The 22,641-nt window shown below is 42.8% G+C and overlaps 1 protein-coding gene across 2 annotated transcripts in view; it reads left to right on the top strand.

The window, feature by feature from the left end:
• LOC127463519 (G protein-activated inward rectifier potassium channel 2) overlaps nucleotides 1–22,641 on the top strand; it is a 165,155-nt gene that overhangs the window by 27,092 nt on the left and 115,422 nt on the right. The gene's annotated exons all lie outside the window — the stretch shown is intronic.

Raw genomic sequence — 22,641 nt, 5'->3', positions numbered from 1 at the left:
TTTCAGTGCAGTTTAGGGTGTCTTCACCTCTGCCTTTCCAAACCTTTTTTCAGAAATAATCCCTACTCCTGGAGCTGGCTTTGCAGAGCTGTGTGGGATTGCAGCGATGCAGATTGTACTCTGCTAGAACTTTCTAGCCTGAGTTGCACTCCAAACACCCACAGGCTTGCACTAGAAATTTTAGGCTCAGAAGTCTCAGTGTAACTTCTCCAAGTGGGGTAACAGAACCCATATCACTCTCAGGGTTTTATATATTGAGCTGCTTTTAGCAGCAGGATTCTGGATCCTGAATCCCTCTCGTCAGCAGTCCTTTCCTTTAAGGTTACTGTAACTGAAAGTAGAAAGGCTGAAAGAGCAGGTAATTAATGTGCTTACTGTAGGAGGGAACAAACAAAGGGAAAACAAAAGGAACTGCAGATTTCTGTGAAACCAAGAAAGGGGGAAAAAAATCCCTTTTTACTGTACCTTAGGGAGTTTCGTCACATCGTGTTTCAATAACAGGAGTGTTCCCAAATATAAAAAAAGAGCCAGGAATGTAAAAGGTTCTGCCTTCAGGCTCCTGCTGAGCAATAATGGAAGTATAACTAATTAAGGGCCTGATCAAGGTCCCATTGAAGCCAAGAGAAAGCCCCCCACTGGTTTCAAGGGGCCCTGGATCAGCTCTGAGTGTGTGGAGTGTAAATATGACGGGGAGCCAACGTCTGCTGTGGGCCAGGGCTGGCTGCTCTGTGCTCTGCCACACCAGAGTCAGCTCAGAGCTGCCCTGGGTCAAGGAGTCAGAGGTTACTGCTCCAAATTGGAGAGCTGGATGAAAGCTCCTTCAGATCTGAGGAGGATAAATGGAAAAGCTGGTAGAGAGGGGCCTTGGGGAAAGCTGTGGTGAGCTGTGCTCGCTGCTGCTCCTGGCACTGCTGGGTGAAAGAGGAGAAATGAGAGGAATTCCCCTTTTCTCAGCACTGGTGAGACACACCTGGAGTTTGCTGTCCAGGGCTAGAAAGACATGGACACGCTGGAAAGAGTCCAATGAAGGGCTGCAAAGGTGATCAAGGGACTGGAGCACCTCTTTCTGGAGGAGGGAAAACTCAGGGGGGATTTTATCAATGTGTAGAAACACCTGAAGAAATAGTGCAGAGGGGATGGATTCAGGTGCTTTCCAGAGGTGGCCAGTGACAGGGCACAACCTGGAACACAGGATGCTTTGTCTGGAGGTCTGGAAACACTTTTTTGCTGTGAGGGTGGCTGGGAACTGGCACAGGGAGGTCAAGGCATCTTCCATCCCTGGAGATATTGGAACACCACCTGAACACAGCCTGGAGCAACCAGGTCTAGGTGGCTCTGCTTGAGCTGTGGGTTAGACCAGACAGCCTTCAGAGATACCTTCCAGACTCAGCTATTCTGGGATTCTGTGAATTTAGCCCCATCTCCTCAGCCATGCCCATCTCAACTCAGCAGCCTGAGCTCTGGCCAGACCAAGCTGCAAGAAAATACTGGTTTTGGAATTCTGTTGTCTAATCTTCTTGTGCACAAAGCCAATCCTGCACTCAGTGATGACACCACACTGTTCAGGTAGCCCTTACTTGGTGACTTGTAAGAACGGAAAGCTCATAACCCTATAAGTGAATTAAACTTATTTGAGAACTTCTTTTAACTCAAAATCTTGACTGGTTTGGTGCTAAAGTGTTTGTGGAGAACAAAAAATCCATAATTGGATTATATGTTAGCCCTTAGATTCCACAAATGCTTCTTTTGGATTCTTTGGCCATTTGTAGGACATTGGCTTAGTTCTTAGCCAATAAATATTCTCCTCAGTCTCCTGCTGTGGCCTGACCTGCAGTAAAGTCTGTGTCTGTTCCTGAGGTCACTCTATAAAAGTTATGACAGAGCTGACTACAGAACTTGCTGCCTTGATTTCGTATTAAAAAAAAAAAAAAACAACACAAATCTGGTTTGAAAGGTTATTTGCAGCCCACATAGGAGCATGAAGAATAAAACCTTTAATTTCCAGCCTCTCCTCCTGCTTTTTACATCTTGTTAAATGTGCAAGTTCAAAGTGTCTGGGGCCTTTCCTGCCTGAGCTGCTTCAGAGCAACCACACCTTTTCCCCCAAAACATAAATAAATAAAAGCCTACCCCTGCAACATCTGTTTACTCCCTTGTATTCTGAGTCAGCAGATTAGACTTGGAGAAGTAACATAATATAATATGTTAACACCCAGGAAAAAAAAAAAAGACAAACTCCCTCATCCATAAGTAAAAAAAAAAACAAACCACAGAACACAGTTTATTTTGGTCTTAATTCTGCAGGTAGCAAGAGAACTGACACATGAGAAACCACCCAGGCTGAAAAACATATCTTCTTTCCATTACTACAGCAGTTCTAAGCCATAAAATGCATGTTCTTTGCCCACAAAAAGGGGATTAGTTGGTAGGGGATAAGGATTTGTCAAAATTACTTATCAAACCAGGCCTGTTGTTACATGAGTTAGTTAAAAGTCATGGACTCTGTCAACTTTTAATTCCATCTTCAGCCTGCTGGATGAAGGAAGGGAAATTAGTGGATGCTGGTGCAATAGGAAATGATTTGAACACCTGGAATGCTGGAATTCCACATGCCAGGCAAGTCAGATGTAATCCTCTGTTCTCCAGTTCTAATCAAATAAAAGCAGACCCTCAGCTCCAGCCAGAAAAAAAAAAAACATGGGCAAACTCACAAGAGCACAAATTGGGCCAGATGGGAAAAAAACCAGCCTTTCCAATGACCAAGAAAAGGAAAATCAGATGCAGGAGTCAATCTGAATCTATTCTTTTTAATTATTATTCTTCAATCTAGCAGTTGGGTAATGCCTGAATCCAAAAACTGTCTTATAAACATGCAGCATGTGCAGAAAACTAAGATGATCCTGACAGGAGAATAGACAGGATCAATAATAGTTGGTCTTTACAGGATGGATTCTAGGTAAAGGAAATAACTGATTTTAGATTGTCATTGATTTTGTGGGCATCTCCTTCAGGTTAACTCATACCATTGCCTTAAATTTATTCAGATTAACTCTTCAGGCATTATTTTACATATATTTTCTCTTTAATCAATGAGCTATTGATAGCTAATTCTGATTATTAATCCTTTTTTCTTCCTGAAAAAGAAATAAGTACACACATAGGGGGGGAAAAGATGCAAAAGCAAGAAAAGTCAGAAGGAATAAAAATTTTTAAGAAGAATAAAACCGCAAGAGTCTCTAGAACAAAAAGGAAGAGATTTCCCCCTTTGAAACCAAGAAGCAATTTGTATTCTGAGGTGATGTATCATAATGTTGACCAAAGGAAAATATATATCTCACTTGGTGAAGTGATTCGCCCTCACAGACTTAAAAAATCTGCACAGAAAACACTCTTAAACATGAAGTCATCACCCATGTCAAACTCCTCCTTTCAAAGACATGGGAACTTTGCAAAAAATGTTCATAAAGCACCAGGAGTTCTTAAAAAAAATAGGTCTCCCCAAAGAAAAAATGAGGAAAAATGCAAATAGGTAGTTTTCCAGATTGTTTTCAGATGCTTTAAAATCTATTTGTTTAAAACAAAATCAAATAAACTTCTCTAGTGAGTTCCAGCACTTTGGTTCTCTCTGCATCCATAAAGAGGAAAGAATTAGTGCCTTTCATAGCACTGGTTTCCCTTTTTCTGATTAGAAGAATGATATCAATTTTGGGGGGGGATAGAAGACAGGTCTCAGTGCAGTTGCCTTTGGACTAGGGTTCTTAAAAAAAAACCCAAAAACAAAATTTGGAAAAGTGCAGGTCCCTATTTTATCCAAATCCAATGATTTGTCCATAATCCAAATCAGTTCATTTATTTTTAGACACAATTGAACACCTCAGGGCACTCATGGCAAAGCTCTATAGATTGGTTTCTATTCCAGCCAGTTCAGATATTTGGCTCAAAGCCTAAAGAGATGACTTTGGGGCAAAAATAAAATGGATATTCCAAAAGCCCATTTTACTTCTGAAACCTTTGCTTAGCAGGAAGCATTGCTGACATTTGCCACAATTAAATTTGAAAAAAGAAAAAAAAAAATCAATGTTTTAACCTAATGATTTTTCAACAAGCAAGAAGAATACAGGGGACACTTTTGGGCAGTTGATGAGGAATGAGGAACACAGGAATTCAGGATACACTGAAGTGTAACAGGAAAGGACATTTGTTAAAACTGCATAATCATTTTTATCGGTTATTTTTACACTAGTCAGAGATGTGACAGTTTGGTGCCATCGGTGTCCTAACAGGATATCCTGGGACAGACACATCCCCTCTAATAAATTCTGTAATATTCCACCTCATTTCACTGGGGACACATAAAGTTGCCACAGAAGTTCTAGCTCTTAGTACAACTCCAGCAGCTCATTCCCACTAAAATGTGAAGTATTCTTATAGATGCATAGAGATTTTCATGTAAACATAGCTATTAAAGTAAAATCTGTAGCACACACAGTGCAACAACATCCTGGTAACCGCTCAAAACATATTTCAAACCCATTTTTCAACACTTGGTGTTACTCGTGGCAGAGATAACAAATCTGGTTTTGAAGAATTAATATTTCTAGTGCTAACAAGAGTAGCAATGCAACCTTTCCATGGTACTTACACATTATCTTTTGGAGTAGTTTATTCTGCATATCTTTACTGTTTTCCAGGGGAAAAAAAAAAAAAAAAAAAAAAAAAAAGAGGACCAGTTGTTTTTTTAGGGTATTTAGCTGCCAAAATAACTAGATATGTACCACAAAATACCTTCAGAGCTGCCTGGACATCCACTCCCCTTCATTTCTCAGTGTCAGCACCCGCCCAGGTGAATTTTCCATGTGTGGTCCGGGCAGGTCCATGATTTTTATAATTTGCACAGTTCAGGGTGTGAAAGAACAGCAAGAAAGAAACCACAAAGAGGAGGTAATAGAAGGTGCCTTTTCCAATCAGTGCAACCTTCAGGGTTAAACCAAAAGTCCTTCTGAGCAGCCCCGAAGGGGTTAAATAATTCACAAAGCCCGGCAGAAAGATGAATGAATTCCCCTCGGGATGCTCAGCAGTTCAACCTGGGTTCTCCTAGAAGGAGACTGGCTGTTTTCAGGGGTTACAGTCCCTTTGAAGAAAGTGATAAATGGCAGTAGAGGCCACAAAATCTCACCTCCCTCTCTCAATTTCCACTCCTGATAGACTACACACATATTAACAGCTTTTTATGTCTTTCAAGGGTGTGTATTTCTGGCAAGGACACACACTTTTCTCTCAAGGTTTACAGAACATTTTGTTCTGCACCATGTACACACATGCTGCTGGATCCCATCCCTGTTTTATATTCAAACAGCACACATAAGATTGTCATCACACAATCTGTCTTGAGCTGTCCCAACGAGCAGAAAAAGCCCAAAACTTTAAAAATAAAAAGAATAATTCACCCTTTGCTAATTCTGATCCAGTCTGGACTGGTCTTTCTGTACTGGTAGAAACACCAGGGGAGAGAACCCCTGAGGTGTGTTCCCTGCCTCTCCTCATCCATTCTTTCATCCACCTGCACCTGCTCTTAATAATTTCATGGAGGTTTTTCATTTCAGGAGTAGCCTTCCATAATGGAAGTATTTTATCCATAATGGAAGTATTTTGTCCATAATGGAAGTGTTTTATCCATGCAGGTCCTCCTGCCCTTCTCCATCGTGCCACCAAGGAACGATTTGTGTGGCACTGAACCAGCTGCTTTAACAGGTGTGCAGCTGCTTTCCTTGCACTGTTCCTGCCTTAATCCACGTTGAAAGCTGGAAAGCAGCTGGACAGACCTTGTCAAGGATTCTAGACCACCAATAATTTTCAGCTTAGCCAAAAATACAGCACTGAATGTGCTTTGTGCAGCCAGCAGAAGGTCATCTCAGGAGGTACTGGAAAAAAGGAATTTATACTGTTACAGAAGGAAGAAAACAGTATTAAACTAAGTTCTGAAATGGATTGATTAATTAATGCATTTTTTATATCAAACTGGTGCTCTTGTTCTACTACTGAACAACTTGGGGGTGGATAGGATGAGAAATCAACCTCATTTTTCATGGGTGATGTAAATTCTGAGATCCCTTAATTCTGAGATTCCCTGTAATTCTGAAATCCATTTAAAAAAAAATAAAATTAAAACAATCCATTCTAGTCAGGAGAGTTACACAGTGAGTTATTCCTGCCCCTTCTGGAGTAAGGAGGACACAACTTGGTAGCAGCAAAATGAGAAATACAAAGAACTGCACAGAAACAAAGAGCTGTGCAACACATTTAAATATAAATTGTTCCCTGATTAAAAATTTTAGCCCAGACTTAAAAATTTAAAACTTAACCAAATACACCAAAGACAACTATTAATCTAGAGCTGAAATTGGGCCCCAGGGGTAAATCTATTGACTCTCACAGCTCACCAAGACCTTCAGGGAAGATACTTAAGTTTAATGAATCACAGAATTATCACTGTTTGAGGCCCTGAAGGTGCATATTCTCCACCATCTGTGGGCGATTTTTTTGGAGCAACAGAAGGCACAAATTCCATGGAACCGTCCCGTGTGAATTCTCCACTGCCTTGTACCAAAGGCTCCTCCTCAGCTGCCAATTTAAAAAAGAAATACCAAAAAAATAATGAAATTGAAATTGAAATGAAATTGAAATTGGAATAAAATTGAAATAGAATAATTGGATTGAAACCTTTAACTACTGATAAATGTGGTTGAAAGCAATCTCAAAACTGTAGAAATGCTGTTAGAAGAGGGGGGAGATTGCACCATAGTCACAACAGACTTATTTCAGTAGAAAAACAGAATTAAAAAGAGGCAGTCCTGACGTTATTTATAAATATATTGCATTTTAAATTTTTTAAAAAGCCACAACAATACAGAAATTGCTCAAAAAAAGGTGTTAACATCAGTGCCTCCCAACATAAGAGATTAGACCTTGTTCTTTCAGTCACATCAAATTCCAGTCTTTGCTGTAGTGTCTCCATTAAAGTGCAAAGAAGAAGTCACCAGTTTAGATTTTCCTTCAGCACTGCCAGATAAGAGCAGTGATTCATCCATCTGAGTGCCAGTGTTTTGGCTGGGGAAAAAAAAAAGCCCTAAAAAATCCCCCCAAAAATGACTTGTATGCCCATGTTGCACATGTCCATGTAATCTTCTTGAAAGATTATCTCATTTCTGGAGTGATTTTATTCAGGTCTCCTCCCCATTAAGCTGTTTTCATGCCCTTCCATCCAGCAAGTGGAAGCCTTTGGGGAATTCAAGGCCTAAAGTTAAATTCCAAAAGCTGATTTGTTTCAGCTTTTCCTCAGATATCCCACACTAACCCACCAGACAGTGTCCAGTCTGCTGAGACAGATCTGAGGGGGTAGGTGCCCCTCACACAGAACATCTCACACAGGTACCTGTTCAGGTGCCAAACACAGCTCAGCACCGTGGCCGAGCTGGGGAAGTGCTTCCCAGCAGGTGACTGGCTCCTCTGGGACATCACAGAATCATGGAGTCATCAAGGTTTGCTGAGACCTCCAGGGTCATCCAGTGCCACCCTCACCCAGCACCATCAGGATCACCCCTAATCCATGTATCCAAGGGCCACATCCAGACACCTCTGGGACACTCCCAGACACAGGGACTCCACCACCTCCCTGGGACACTTATTCCAAGGTCTGATCACTCCTGCAGGGAAAAATTGTTTCTAATCTCCAACCTGAACCTGCCCTGGTGCAGTTTGAGGCCGTTTCCTCTCCTCCTTTCCCCTGGGACATGGCAGCAGAGCCCGACCCCCCTCCCTGCCCCCTCCTGTCAGGGGATTGGGGAGAGCAATGAGGTCCCCCCTGAGCCTCCTCTTCTCCAGATAACCCCCCCCAGCTCCCTCAGCTGCTCCTCACAGGACATGTTCTCCAGACCCTTCCCCTGCTTCTAGACCCTTCAGCAGATCCTGCCCTGCTGACACAGCCATCCTGCCTCCAATCCCAGCCTGGATCTGCCCTCTCCGGTGCAGCCCTCCCCTCTTTGCATAACGGGATTCCCCTGCCTTTCCAGGCCTTTGAGATCCCTCAAGCATTTCTACCCCTACATGATATTTCCTCTCCCCTATCTGGCATGACCTTCCCCTGTGTGCCTCCACCTGCAGGGCTGTGTCTGGCTCTGGGGCCCTCAACACAAGAAAGATGGATCTGTTGGATCTGTTGGAGCAAGTCCAGAGGAGGCCACTAAGCTGATCCCAGGGCTGGAGCCAGGCTGGGAGACCTGGGGGGGTTCACCTGGAGAAGAGAAGGCTCCAGGGAGACCTGAGAGCCCCTTCCAGGGCCTAAAGGGGCTCCAAGAGAGCTGGAGAGGGACTTGGGACAAGGGATGGAGGGACAGGACAAGGGGGAATGGCTTCACATTGACAGAGGGCAGAGTTAGATGGGATATTGGGAAGGAATTCTTCCCTGTGAGGGTGGGGAGGCCCTGGCCCAGGTTACCCAGAGAAGCTGTGGCTGCCCCTGGATCCCTGGAAGTGTCCAAGGCCAGGTTGGACAGGGCTTGGAGCAACCTGGGCTAGTGGAAGGTGTCCCTGCCCATGGCAGGGGGGTTTGGAATGAGATGACCTTTGAGGTCCCTTCCGACCCAGGCCATTCTCTAATTTCCCCTACTCCTGCAGCATGAGCTGGTTCTGCCTAAAAGCAAGTGATTTCCTTTGGACTAACTACAGAAAGCCAAAATCTGATGTTTCTTCCCACAGAAAGCAGCCCTGCCAATCTCTTGAAGAATAAAGGACCACTCAGTGCTTGGTAGAACAGGCCCTGAAGGAGGAGCCCAAAATTCTGGCTCACTAAAATCAGCAGCAGGAACAAGAAGGGAAAGAGCAGTGAAGGAAAAACCACATATTTCAATTACAACACATTCTGTAGATCAGAGACCTTCAGATTCAGAAAACAGCAAAGAAATCAGGTTTAAATCACGATGCATTTCAACAAAATGTACAAGCAAAACACAGGGAAGGTTTTATTTGGCTCTGCATCTGCCAAGAAGGGGATCAGAGAAGGAGACAGAGCAGGGAGTGGGTTCATGGTTTGTGACTCTTCCCAATTTCTCTAATCTGGCTCAGATGGTCTTCAAGACTTTCAGTAATGGAGATACTGCATAAAATGTGTAATAAAGAACATGCTGCATTGTGTTAGGGAAAAAGAAGAAAGGGATTAAAATCATAATAATAAAAGTTGTGCCAAAGAATTCATTGAAAGGTCTCAAAGTAAGACAGAATTTATTCCCTCAAAAGGTGCAGGGGGTTGTTTCTTTTCCGACAAGGAATTATGAGATAATTATAAAGTGTTAGAGTTAAAATTCTGTGCACATTTTCTGGAAGTGGAGCTGTGATGTGATAAATCCAGTGGTTCTTGACTACTTTTAATTATGTGTTTGAGTATAATAAAGTAATTTTCTGGACCAGTTTAGTAATTTCTTTGTCCTTGAATCTAAAATTCTCCTAAAATCACAAAAGGAGGGATTTTGGAAATGAGATGACCTTTTGGATAAGGTAGAATAGAGACCATAAACAGAAAAAAAAAACCCAAAACAACTCAAAAAGGAACCTCTCCTAAGTATAAAATTTAAAATTATCCAGAAGTGCTAGAGGGCTCTTGCCTGTCTGATAATGTGAGAAAAACCTCTCTTTTGAGGATCTGAGCAGTAGAAAAAAAAAAAAGGTAATTGCCTTAGAGTTTTCTCTATAGACAAAGAATTGGTGGCTCCTCATGGGCAGGTGTACATATTAGAAAAATCATTAATTAGTCCCCTTGTTGACAGGCTCAGTTGAGAAAAACAGAACTAAAAGAGCATGGAAACTGAAGTGCCTTCTGTGCTGATGATTGATTGCATGAACCCCCATTTATTGTAATTTGGGATGTGATTTTCCATTTGGATCCGAAGCACTGAAAGGGTCTGGCTGTTGTGACAACATCCAGGGATAATGACTCTATTAAAACACCCAGAGCCTGGTTTCCAAAGCTCCTCATCACCCACACCTTAAACAGGATCAGAAAATCTTGGTAGCTTGGAAAATTTGGACATTTGTCCTAATTTTAGTGCAAAAACTCCCAAGGAAGGATTATGAGAAAGACACAAAATACCAGTGACTGTTGACACGTTGAAGAGCAACATCAAGCTTTAAAAGACCAGTTTTCATAAAAATGAGAAGACAAGAAAATGTAAGAGGGAAAATATTTTGTTTTCCTTCATTTTACATGAAGAGGAAAAAAATAAACAGTAATAAGGGATGTTTCTGGGAATTATGTGTGTCAGAAACTTCCTTCACTAGTAGCAACACAAACAGTCTATTAAAACTGAATTATAAAGTTTCTAGATAAGTAGAAGGTAAATTATACTTTTAAGAAGGCCAGGTTGTAAGCAAGTATGGAATGATGTGGAAAAGGCAGGTGTGATTTAATGGGATCCCCAGAAGTCTTGGATGAACCCTCTCACAAGGGGCTGGAACACTGAAATGTCAATCTGGGCTTCAATACACTGTGGGTCTGGAGGTTTTATCTGTGGGTCTGTCTGAGGAGAAGACTGAGAGCTGTAAATTGTATGTTTTTCTGTTGATGTTCCATAAACCTGATTTACCTGACCAGTTGCAGAAAAAATTCATCATCATATACAGCCCAAATAAGTCATTTTCCCCTCATGCAGTGGGGTCCCTGCTTTAAATATTCAAATTATTGTTTTAAGCACAATGGTAAACACAGGATCATAGAATGGTGAGGGTTGGAAGGGACCTTAAAGATCCAGTTCCATCCATGGAATAGGGACACCTTCTACTAGACCAGGTTGCTCCAAGCTCTGTCCAACCTGGCTTTGGACACTTCCAGGGATCTAGGGGCAGCCACAGCTTCTCTGGGCAACCTGGGCCAGGGCCTCACCACCCTCACAACCAAGAATTCCTTCCCAATATCCAATCCAACCCTACTCTCTGTCAGTTTGAAGCCATTCCCCCTTGTCCTGTCACTCCATCCCTTGGAAATAGTCTCTCTCCATCTTTCCTGGAGCTCCTTCAGGTCCTGCAAGGCCACAATCAGGTCACCCCAAAGCTTCTCTTCTCCAGGCTGAACAATCCCACAGCAATCAATCTAACAAAGTGAAAATCATTCTGCTCTGAGGAACTGCATCATCAGACTGGATTTCAGAGGGTGGCCAGAAAAATGAAGATGTCTTTTTACTACTGTGTACTCAGAAAAGGAGAATCCATTTCTCTGCAGTAGAATAGAAACCGAGGAATTCACTGTAATTTTGGGCTTTCCAAGTACCACAGAAGAGCCTGGGAGGAAGTCAGAGCCTTAAATCCTGACCCTGCAATGAGACATCTCTGCCTAGGCCAAGCCTACCCATGGTCTGAACATGTCCAGCAGAGCTCCATGAAGATGGATAACAGCTCTGCCTGCACATAATTTCACACTCAGGGTGTATATTCCTATCTTTTATGGCGTTCTCCAGGCTTCTGCACCTGAAATTCCAATGGAAAGGGATAGAAAAAATAGAAAGAAGTGAAAAATAGCCCATAAAGTTGCACATCAAGGTTTTGCAAAGCAAAACAAGCTGTTCCATGGAATGGTTAGGAAAGTGTGGAAGTGATACATTGGAGTATGAACTACTAGAAGCAGGGTTTTGCTTTTCTAAAATATACAAAACCACCCAAATTTTAGCAAAAAGATATCAAGTAATGGTAGAACATCTTACCTGAATCTTGCTCCCATTTTCTGTGAGTAAAGATCAATGTAACCTTAAATTACACAGAGTTTTCTGAGATGTTAAACATTGAAGATTTATGCAGCAGACATTAAAATCAAGTCAAGCTGCAAAACTTGGGAGATTTTTAAGCATCACATCTCGTTTGCATAGTGGGAGAACACTTATGTTAATAGGACAGGATGAGAACTGTCAGGTGCTTATCTTTTTATTAACCAGGTTTGCACATAAGTGAAGGAATTCTGGGCACAATCTTGAATCTGAGGGGGAGAAAAGACGTAAAATAGGAAAAAAAAAGTTTGGGGTTTTTTTTAATGGCAGAAAAAATTAAATACTTCATCTGATCACATTCATTCTTGATTAAAATTCCACAAAACAGGTCTTAGGAAGTACATTTGTGCTTCTGAGTCATGATGAACTTCCTCATAATTTTAAAATGGAGTTTGCATTGTGCTTGTGTGGCAAGATTTTGGTAGCAGGGGAGCTACAGGGGTGGCTTCTTTGAGAAGCTGCCAGAAGCTTCCCCCACCTCTGTTTGTTGTCTTTGTAATGGAATAAAATGCTTTATCCCAACCCAGCTCTTTTAGAGCCCATATTTTTTTCCCTTTAGGAGTTCACAGCTATGAATATTTTATTACTATTAACACTTAATTAGGTTAAAAGCAGCTGCAATGGCTCCACGAGCTGACCTCTAATCACATTATACATGATTTTGGAGGTGGTTAAACCTCGAAAGAACTCAAGCTACTGCAATTTGAATTATCTCTGTTGCATGGCACTGTGGCTAAAGCACATTCTGCAGAGTGGAAGTGCAATCAGCTGCACGGCCTTAAGAAGGCACGGATTTGCTGGGCCTGACTTGTAAACCTTTAGTCTGACTCACACAGAGCTTGTCTGGATATTCCAGTTAAAATATATCCCAACCCCCAAGACACAATACACTTGTCTACATGGCACAGCACAAACCACGTTGGGGTAAGAAGCTAAATCAGGGACAGCAGTGCGGCAGTCCCAGTGCCAGGATCCCATAGACTAATGGACTTGTTGACAGCAATTTTTCCTTCCCAGGCTCCCCTGGGAGTTCCCTGGCATTCCCTTGCAGAGAACAGCCTCGGGGATCAGTTTGAACAAGAATCATGGATTCTGTGTCCAGCCTCAGTTGACACTGAGCAGGAGCCTCCATGAGCAGCCAGAACCCTTGGTCAGCTTGGTCTGAGCACCAGGAGAAGGGTGAGAGCGACAGGGCAACGAATTCCACCCTGTTTTGCTTTTGGATTCGTGGACATCTTACACTTCCCTGTCATTTAGGGTCATGTATAATATAATACAGATATATCTATAATATATACATATAATATATATTACTGCTCAGGTGAGACCCCCCTGCAGAGCTGCTCCAGCCCTTGAGAACAGCACAGCAAGGACATGGAGCTGCTGGAGAGAGGCCAGAGCAGGAACCAAGAGGATCCCAGGGCTGGAGCAGCTCTGCTGGGAGGAAAGGCTGGGAGAGCTGGGATTGTTCAGCCTGGAGAGGAGAAGCTTTGGGGTGACCTGATTGTGGCCTTCCAGGACCTTAAGGAGCTACAAGAAAGATGGAGAGAGACTATTTCCAAAGGATGGAGTGACAGGACAAGGGAGAATGGCTTTGAACTGAAGGAGGGCAGGGTTAGATGGGATATTGGGAATAAATTCTTGGCTGTGAGGGTGGGGAGGCCCTGGCCCTGTTTGCCCAGAGAAGCTGTGGATGTCTCGTCCCTGGAAGTGTCCAAGGCCAGGTTGGACAGGACTTGGTGCAACCTGGTCTAGTGGAAGGTGTTCCTGTCCATGGCAGGGGGTAGGACTGGATGATCTTTAAAGTCCCTTCCCACCCAAACCATTCTAATTGATGCTCTAATTCTATATATTATTTTTGTGATATATAGAATACAGTCTGGAGAAGAGGAGGCTCAAGGGGACCTCATTGCTCTCTCCAACTCCCTGACAGGAGGGTGCAGTGAGGGGGGTCGGGCTCTGCTGCCATGTCCCAAGGGAAAGGATGAGAGGAAATGGCCTTAAATTGCACCAGGGCAGGTTCAAAGCAGACATTAGAAAAAATTTTCCCTGTCAGAGTGGTCAGGCCTTGGAATCAGTGTCCCAGGGAGGTGGTGGAGTCCCTGTCTCTGGGAGAGGCATCTGGATGTGGCCTTTGAGGACATGGTGTAGACTCTGGTGATTGTGGTGGTGCTGGATGAGGGTGGGACCGGGTGACCCTGGAGGTTTCTTCCTTCGTGATTCTGTGATAAAATATCGTGCACATTGTTAAAATAAGAATATCTCCAGACACTCGAGGTGATGCTGTCACTGATCCCCCAGGGTTCAAGCAGCAGAGAGTCCCTGCCTGGGAGCTGTACAGGTTATTTAGGGGGTAGATAGTCCGTGTGGGTTTGAGGGGTAGAGAGGGAGGAGGCACCGTGTGATGGCAACAAGCAGCTCGTTTGGAAGTGTGGGAGAGCGTGAAGAGAGGGAGAAGGAAGGTTAGTTATAAAGTTAGATAGAGAGAAAAGGGAAGGGAGATGGCATTTTAGGAGAGGTGATGGGTTGGATAAGACAGGAGAGAACAAAATGAAGAAACAGGGTGAGGGGGTGAGGGCAACAGGAGGGGAAGGGTAAGAGCAAACCTTGAGCAGGGCTTAAAGACAAAAATCCCACTGCAATTTCAGAGGAGGTGGTTTCATACCCCATCTTTGGCCATAGAACTAATATTTAGTTCCATTTACTCATGTCAAGAGCTGAGTATTTCCACCAGCAATTCATCTGCTTGAGACACCTGGATAACTTGCCTTTGGCAGAACTGGTTTCCCCCTGTTGATGCTACAGGGAATCCAAATAACCTGCTTAGGCTGTGTATCCAAATTTTTAGGGGCTGAACTTGGGTGGCAGGAACCATGAGACCCACATCCAAGATCCACATTAGACTGTATATCCAAATTTTTAGGGACATGGACCACAAGACATTTGTCCAAGGTAACATTTTGGCTGTTTCTGCTGCAGGTCTTTCATTATCTTTGCCAGCTCTGAAAGGCTGATGGTAAAGGCAAACCAAAGGCTGGTTTACCTCAGCATTTCTCTTTTTTAATGCTTTTTTTTTGTCCTGGAAAAGATCTGTCTAAGCAAACAAAAATTCGATTTTCTCTCAAGGAGTAGTAAATGGGAGGTATTTTCAGGCATTTTTCAGTAGGATAGGGAGGTATTATCATTATTAGCATTTTTTGCTTCATCTGACACATTACCTGTTCTTTTTCAATGTATCTGCTTTTGAAGTTTTTTTTTTTTTTAATATAGATTTAACAACAAAAGGCTTCTAAAATTGGAAACTGTGTGAGATACTTTGGTATTATTCAGTCAGAGCCCAACCTGGCACTGAAGACAGTCCTTGTTTCAGAACTTTCATTGAATGAACGTGATCATAGCACAAGACAAAGAAAAATGTCAGCTCCTCTGGTTGTATGTTCATCATTTAAGTCTCACAAGGCACCCAAGGAAACAGGTTCAGTTCTGAGATGTTTGATCTGCTCTGCTCAGTTAACGAGTTATTTTTATGATGCATCAAGGCAAGTCATAAACAAAACATATTTTATTAGATCATTATTCTCTTTAATAGTTGAAATGATGGTTTCTAGATTAGTTCAGGCTTGTTGCTACCTATATTTTTCATGTGAAATCGTCAGTCTGTAAATATTCTTGAAGTGATTCTTGTTGAAATCTGGAATTTCATGCTGCAAGAATACAAATAACCAGTTCAGATTTTCCCTTTGGGGGACACAGAAGCAATGGGTTCGTGGAAAACTATCCATATGCATTATTAACAGCCGAAAAGATGGGATAAGCATTTTTAAGTCTCTTTTCTGTGGTAAATCTCCTCTTTTGGGTTCCTACCAACTCTTTTTTTAAAGTAGGGTAGCTGCTGTTATCTCAAGGTAACTTACATTTCTTTTATCACTCTTCAGAACATATTCATGAATTATGCCCTAAAAAGGAAAATAGAGTTTCTTAAGAGCTTGATCTGAAGGTCTTTGGCTTGGTGAGAACATTTCCAGTGATTATTGAGCTTTTCCACCATGCATTAATTGCACACAGCCACTCTACCTGCAGCCTGGAGATTTAGATGGCAGAGCATATATAAGATTATCCACTCTGTCTTGAACACCTTTTGCTGAGATGTGATTTATGCTGGTTTGTCCAATGCTGTTTTAACAACCCTAAGTAAAAAGCTTTCAAACCTTCCCAGTACAACATCCCTACACCACTTTGTTGCCAGGATATTCTTGATTTTCAGCTTATGCTTCCAATTGCCTAATTTCCCAGTGCAGGCTGGAAATGTTGTGTGTAAGACTCAAATGCTCCATTGCAATTACCTTCATCCATAATTTGTTTAGAACACCCAAACTGAGCTTCTCAAAAGCAGCCCATTGGCTGTAAAATACAGAAGTGGAAGCTCTCCTAGAGTTTAGTCCCCCCAACTCATTGCCTTAAAATAGATGTATTTTACTGGGATCTGAGGGAATCAAATAAATCTTCAGACTCTCTGCAGGATCTTTGTAATGGGAAATGAAAATTAAGCGGTTGTGCTTCACCCTCTAAAGCAAAGAAACTAAGAAAATATACCTGCCTTTAATCATGTAATAATACCACGTTACTTTGCTCCCACCTTTGCTCCTTTAGGCACCCAAAATATTTCTTTATTAACCTATCACTGTGTAATGTCAAACAGAGTTGTTTGTAGAATAATCTGCATCTTCTGGCACTGTTACCACCATAAATAAAGGATAGATAAATAAGTTTACCACTTAAACTTTCCCGATTCATGTTCCCTGCAATAGATCTTTATAGTTAGAAGTTGTCAAGTTGTTCAAGTTAAGTAAAAACAGAAAACCTGAGCCTTACTACAGCTTAGATCTTGTTTAAAATGCCAAAACCATAAAGTCTGTTTTTTCTTTCATAGATATGAATATTCTCTCTCCTGAAAACACATTATTTTCTTTTTCTCCTTATCTTGTCGAAACTGTATTTTGTTTGTTCATGTTCTGGTAGATACAAGGACATTAAGAAATGTTCATACTCTCTCTGCAGCAGTCAGGAACATTTATCTCTGCTGATTCTGTTGCTAAAAGGATTTCCTGCACTCGGAACCACCACACACTGTCCCCACTGTTTAATATGGGAATATTTGTTCCTCCCAGTTAGAGGATGACAATGCATTTGCAATGGATTTCATCCATGACTCTGGGAGCTTTGTATTTGAGTCTGAGGGGACTTGACAAGCTTCTCTGGGATTGCTGCTCGATTTTCTGCCTGGAAAAAAACAGGGATTTTTTTTTTTCTTTTTCCCCATACATATTTCACAGACTGAGTGTGAAGGATGAGTAAGTTAACCAAAAATTATGAGAAATGAAAAAAAAAAAAAACCCTCCGTTCTAAGACCCAGAGAAATAAATTCAGTTCCTCCTGCTGTTAATGCAAATTTCCCTCAATGTAAGACATCTTATATCAGAGCTCCTGAGAGTGTTTTATGACTTCTGAACACATTAATGAGCCCAACTCACCCCTGCTGCTCCCTAACTCCAGTGAACCCAGCTCAGGCACCCCCTCGGTGAACTCTGCTCACTCCATCTATTCAAACATTGGATTTTCAGCTCATTCCAGCTGATGCAAATTGAAATCACCTCTTGTGAGAATACACAAAATGTATTCTTAGCCATTCAAACCATGGGATCAGTGCAAGGGAATGGGGATTACTTGCTAGGATTCCTCAGCTCTGAAGCTGAGGATGAAGCCAATTTGCTTGGGATCACACTGTGCTGGGGCCTGCACAAATAGAGTCATTACAGCCCCTACCCTAAGAGTTAATTCCGGAAGACAAGATGGGACCAACCTCCTTTCTTGGGATGGGCAAGGCAGAACAGGAAAAATAAACATTTTTTTTGATTTTTGGACAACTCCCAGAAATCTAAGCAAGTCTTGCATCAAGCTTGAATTGCAGTAACAGTAAAATAATGCAGTAACACAACTTATTGTTACAAGTCCTAGAGATGGGTTATTAGCTATTTTTTTGTCGTTGTTGGATATGTGTGCACATAGAAATGGAAATCCCTACGGTGATTTTCATAGGGAAGAGCTCCAACTCCTCCCAACAATCCCTCTCCACCTAAAACAAGCTCTGGTTTTGAGAGCTGAGTGTAGGCTACTGCTAAAATGATTAGCACATAATGAGTGCTGCACTTGCCTACACACCACTGCCTGAGAACCAGGATCTAATTCATTACTGGAAAGCATTTGAAGATGACACAAGTAGGAAAGACACAGCATTAAATGAAATTCTATTATTCCCATTTAATAGTGTTTCTAACAGAAAACCATTTCCATGTAGTTTGAAAAGTAATTGAAGACACCCCGAGATAGATTACTCCAAGCGAAAATTTCAGAAAAGGTTCTTCTCTGCTCCTTGAATTTGCATTTAATGATTGAACAGCTATTGCCTGAAAGGAAATATCAATGAAATTACTGGGGATTTGCTATTGAATTACTGTCAAAAGTAACAAACCTTCACAAAAATTGTGTGTAATGAGTGTAATGGATTTGAGTTCGTATCCAACCAGATGACTTAATACCATTAAAAGTTTTTGCCAGTTGGAGACTACTTCAACAAATTCCCAGTATGCTGGTGCACCTCTACACTTGTGAACTGATAAAAGTTCAAGAGATGTTTCAGCCATGAAATAAATAAGCAAAACTCCCCAGGGAGCTGTGCAGCCCTTCAGAAGGACCTCAGAGAGTTGGAGAGATGGGCAGAGAAGAATTGCCTGAAGTTCAGGGAGGACAAATACAGGAAGAACAACCCCAGGCACCAGCACAGGCTGAGGAGTGACCTGCTGGAGAAGGACTTGGGCATCCTGATGGACAACAAACTGTCCCTGAGTCAGCAGTGTGTCCTGGGAGCCAAATGGGATCCAGGGGGGCATCAGGAAGAGAGTTCCCAGCAGGTCAGGGAGGGGATCAGGGACATGGAGCTGCTGGAAGATGATTCTCCTGTGGAGATGCTGAAGGGATGGAGCATCTCTGGGAGCAGCAAAGGCTGAGGGAGCTGGGGCTGTTCAGCCTCCAGAGCAGATACTGAGAGGGGACCTCCCCCAGGTCTGGAGGGGCTGCAGGGAGGGGGCAGAGGATGGACCAGGCTCTGCTCAGGGGGGGCCCAGCAATGGGACAAGAGGAACGGGCAGGAACTGATGCCCAGGAAGTTCCACCTGGACATGAGGAAGAACTTCTTTGCTGGGCAGTGACCCAGCACTGAACAGAGACCAGAGAGGGTGTGGAGTCTCCTCACTGGGGATATTCCAGACCCATCTGGACACAATCCTGTTCCATGTGCTCTGGGATGACCCTGTTGGAGCAGGGAGGAGGGACCAGATGACTCACTGTGATCCCTTCCAACCTGACCTGTCATGTGATTCTGTGAAAACAAAGATAATGATCTCATTAATCAGCATCAGCTCTAACCAACAGCCACTGAAGAGGGACTTACAGGATGTTCCCATGTCCTTCCACCAGAAAAATTCCAAGGAATTCATTCACTCTCTTGCCCAAGAATTTTTCCTTACGAGTATCACGGGCACTCAGTCCTTTGATTCCCATCTGGAATTCGATGCATCCTCACCCTCTGCCCCTCCATGACACTGAAAATGTTAAGTCTGCACTGCACCTTTTTGGCACTTCTCGTGCAGCTCTGACAGAGCCACAGCAGCCTGTGCAGCATGGGAAGTCAGGCCAGGAGAGCTTCACCCACAAGTGCCTGATTTTCTTTGGCTGAGAAGTAAAAGAGTGATTTGAAGGCCACACTTTTATCATCGCTTTAAACCCATGAATGTTGCAACAGCATGATAATAATTTGAGGTTACATTCAGTCCAAGACAGGACACCAGGTCTCGAGATGTTGAGACTGGGCAATGGCTCTTTTGTCTGATATAAAGGAAGTATTTTTTTTAAAAAAAGCCCAAAAACCCCAACTCCATTAGAAAAGGAGAGTTCACAGCTTCTGTTTTATACCCTCAGCTGATGAAAGAGCTCACAAACAGTACAAAACATTATAAAGTAGCATTTTAAATACCCCTTTTTACTGGTTGAAGTTATGCTTCACATAACAATCTACATTTCATCTTGCTGTTTGCTCTTTATGTGCATATAATTTAAAATATGAGAAGCAGAATTTCTTGCCTTTTATGCACTCAGGATGCCAATAACTTCTCACACAGGTGTGCAAAGGTAGCAGAGTCTCTGCTGCTCCTCTGAGGTTGTGGAAGGTTTGGGTTCTTTACCACAGAACAGGCACTGTCAGCAACAGCCCATGGATTCAAACCCCTGCAGAAATCACTCTGTTCTTCAAAAAACCCCAAAAATATGAACTTCACTGTGTTAAGAGAGATGAAATATCAGTCCTGCTTTTCTGAGCTGGCAATTCTTGTTTACCCAGCAATCCCAAGAGGGAATTCAACCACAGTCTGCCCTTAAAGGCAACTTCTGTCCTGTGTTTGCTTTTTTTCTTGCTTTGTTTTGTTGTTTGCTTCTTTTGTTGCTTTGTTTTGTGGTTTGGTTTTGGGTTTGGGGTTTTTGTTTTAAAGCAGCAAATCTTATTCTGTTTTCAGTCTGCTTTCAGACACACACCTGCTAAAGTCAGGGAAAAAAGTGTGTTCTAATGCTTTTTTTTCCCCCAAGTTAATCTGCTAGAACTCATTCTGTCAGACAGGATGGGATTCCTTCTTTATCTGCCATCAAAAAGCAAATTTCTTAGAGGTGTTCAAACTTTCCTAAAATATCCCATTTTGATAAAACAGATGAGTGGAAAAATTTTCTTAGTTTCCAGAACTTCACAGTCTGTGTGTGTGTGTGTGTGTGTGTGTGTGTGTGTGTGTGTGTGTGTGTGTGCACAAGCCAGTGATCATTAGAGAAAGGGAAAAGTACAAAACTTGTGAGAAAAATTTCATACAGAGTCTAAAGTTCATTGATAACAGTACAAAAGATTAAATTTTTCAATAAAATGCCTGGAAAACGGGATGGATTTTTTTACTCCACCCTATTGAGGAGAAGATTCACATTTTTACCTTCTAAAGGAAGAACTTCAGCAGTCCTGGTCATTTCTTTTAAGAACAGTAAACCAAGCTCAAAAACTTTTTACCTTCTTCTTATGTATTATATTTAATATTTTCACTTTGAAATGTCATTCTAGTCTCCTATATATCATTAGTAAAAAGTATTTAATAATGTGCAAGACCAAAGCATTAATGTTTAAAATCAGAACTTTTTTATTAGTCTAAGAAATCCAGTCTTCCACCTCCAGGGCTCAAACTGATCTTTCCCAACTGTTCATCCCTGATAAACTGTAAGTTCTGTAGCAGAAGGAGGTGTTTTGAGGCCACATTATAAAGCAACATGGACACAAATTCCTGATGATTTTCAGAGTGCTGTGCTTTCCTTTGATGATTAATGCCATGCCAAAAATTGCCATACAGGACCCTTTTTATTTTTATTTTTTTAAACTGACATTCTCCTGCTACTTCTTCCTTCCTTCCTTCCTTCCTTTTTTTCCTTTCATAGCAGTGCAGGAATCTGATGCTGGATGTTGTCAGCATGGCTTAGGGCATTAACCTCACCCAAATTTGGGACACAACCTTAAACCTTTCTTTTAATACTAAACGCTCTAAGGGGTGTATGAATACAGTTGTGCAGCTTTATCTGCTTGTTTCGTGAATTCTAAGGTTCCTCATTACTGTGAGATGTCAGTGGGGCTTTTTAATAGAAGTCTAGATTTCTGAAGTGCAAGTAATGGTTTATTCGGTATGGAAAATATTCTTCGGGGTTTTGCACCAGATGGAAGCCAATACTGGGATAAGGTACTTACTGGGGAGTCAGTCCTATGAGGAGTGGCTGAGGGAGCTGGGGGGGCTCAGCCTGGAGAAAAGGAGGCTCAGGGGGGACCTTGTTGTCCTCAAAAACTCCCTGACAGGAGGGGGTAGCTGGGGGGGATCAGACTCTGCTCCCAGGGAACAAGGGACAGGAGGAGAGGGAACGGCCTCCAGCTGTGCCAGGGGAGGCTCAGGTTGGCCAGGAGGAGGAATTTGCTGCTGGAAAGGGTGGTGAGGCCTTGGCAGGGGCTGCCCAGGGAGGTTTGGAGTGCCCAGCCCTGGAGGTGTCCCAGGAAGGCCTGGCTGTGGCACTCAGTGCTCTGGGCTGGGGGACAAGGTGGGGATGGGGCACAGGGTGGGCTCTGTGGGCTGGGAGATCTTTCCCAACCCAAATGATTCTATGATTCTGAGACAGATGTGGACAGAATTCTCCTCCTCTCAAGTCATGAGATGATTCTACTCTCTTACATAAAGCAGGAGGAGTTGCATTTGAGACAACCTGGCACCTCTGCAGCAGAGTCTGCTCATGTCAGAGCCAAACAGCACTGGAAAACCACATCTATCCTGTCTAATCACACCTGGCAGGGACCATTCTCACACCACTCTCAGCCTGTGGCTTTCCCCAGTGCTGATTTTTAGCACAGACCCAGCCAAAGAGAGATGTCACCACGCTGGATCCTGTCCCCAACCATTCCAGCTGCCACTGCAGGTCACCCTGCCCAGAAACCTGCACCTTGTCCCAGAGCTGACATGGACAGAGGGCACCTCTGTGGGGTTGCTGCCCATTAAAGTCTTACTTTGGTGGAAATTCTCTCCCCTCCTGAGGTTTTTGGGGAAAAGGGACCCACTCCCACAGCCTCGACACGGGTGGAGGGTGGAGAGCTGGGACTCTGCCTGAGGCACGTTTTGGGCATTGGATTTTCACCAAGTTCAAGGGCTCTTGTTTGACCAAGCCT

The sequence above is a fragment of the Manacus candei genome, unplaced genomic scaffold (genome assembly GCF_025592945.1).
Source record: "Manacus candei isolate 608988 ecotype Guabito, Panama unplaced genomic scaffold, ASM2559294v1 h1tg000165l, whole genome shotgun sequence".
NCBI classification, from domain to species: Eukaryota; Metazoa; Chordata; class Aves; order Passeriformes; family Pipridae; genus Manacus; species Manacus candei.
The sequence above is the reverse complement of the archived record's forward strand: the minus strand, read 5'-3'. Positions and strand labels throughout refer to the sequence as shown.